Here is a 1,573-nt window from a genome sequence, read left to right on the forward strand (position 1 = left end):
CCCTTCCGACCCTAGAAACTATGAAACTATGAAACTCAGTCTTCGCAGGTTAGTCTAAAATACAGAAATTAAACGGAGAAACAACAGGGGACACATTTACTTTTTTGATTCAGGAAATGCAGCTACATGCCTGCAGTGGCTTAGGATAGCAGTCTAGAGGCACGAGAGCATGGCTCACTGGCACATAGCCAGCATGGGCTGTACGTTCATTTCCTTTTCCTGGTGCCCTCTAGGTCTCTGGGATTTGTAGTCCCTGGTCACAGCAGCAGGATTCTTCCTGTTTCTAGGTACAAGCAAGGACTGCTTCCAAGTGCCTCTGGGATTTGTAATCTACAGTCACAGTGAGCACTAAGTTTGAGCAGGGGCAGGGATATTTAGACCCCCTCCCTGGCCCCAGACTCCAGCTGGGGTTTGCCTGGGAGGGGGCAGTCCCTGCCTCCTCCTCCTCCCCCTCCCAACCCTTTTCTGCTGGAGCAGACAGCCCAGCCCAGCCCAGCCCAGCCCAGGGCTGGAAAGCATGCCTGGGGACTGTGACTTAACTGGAACCAGGAAGGGATCTGGGACAGAAGTTTCATAGACTGGTTTGACCCGAATCAGTTAAGTCTGATACTACATTCAAGCAGGTTTATCTTAAACCAGTTTCAGCCATTTTGGTTTATGTGCACTGAACTTATGTTCTGTTACAGGTTTAAACCAGTTTATGTGTGACTTCTGCCCTTAGCCACCAGCATCAACCTTTACCCTCTCCTGGCATTTTCCACCATTACTCTGAAGCATTTCAGTGTAATGGTGGAATAGTAGGGTTGCTCTTAGTCAACCTTCTGCCCTACCAGGGGCAAGAAAGACAAAGGCACAGACTTTTTATAGAGGTAAGAAAAATGGTGGAAAATAAAAGGTAATAAATCTTCTCTTGGAACTGATCCTTCTGTCCAAGTCACAGCATGGAACACTTGATCCCATTTAGAGTCCCCCGGGAATTGGTAAGGGTCTGTATGGATCCATCTGCACAGAGCAGATTAAAGACTGGGGACCATGTCACAGAAGTTTGTATTGGTATCCAAAACTTTTCCGTGTGTGTCTTGATCTAGGTATTTGACTCAGCCCGGAAGAGGTAAAGGAAAATCTGTAGCATCCGCTCTGCTCAGTGAATTAAAACAATATCTCTTCTAAGGACCTATGAAAAACTCATATTGAATTTTTCCTGACTTGGTGATCTCCGCAGTCATAAAAGGACTTGAGCCTGTCTGGCCTGACATTTAGTGTCATAGGAAACTATTCGTCGGCAATCAAAGGCTAGTCAAGGTCTCTCCAGGCCAAATCATCCCTGTCCAATTCTTTGGAAATGTAAACCGCCAGGCATCCAGAGTGCTCAGATATCAGCAGTACCCCAGACTCAGCTGTTCTGGGTGATGTCTGTTGGCAACACTTCATTAAAGTTCTAATACACTGAGCTGTACAGCAATATAAAAAGAGATGCCGGCTAATATACACCGACCAATGCACTTAGAGAGAGATTTGCAGAAATCTGTGTTGCGGCTGTCTTTAATGAGCCTTGTGCTATGGGTGTGCAAAC

This window comes from Gavialis gangeticus, unplaced genomic scaffold (assembly GCF_001723915.1).
Source record: "Gavialis gangeticus isolate Ggan-Ray unplaced genomic scaffold, GavGan_comp1, whole genome shotgun sequence".
Taxonomy (NCBI): domain Eukaryota; kingdom Metazoa; phylum Chordata; order Crocodylia; family Gavialidae; genus Gavialis; species Gavialis gangeticus.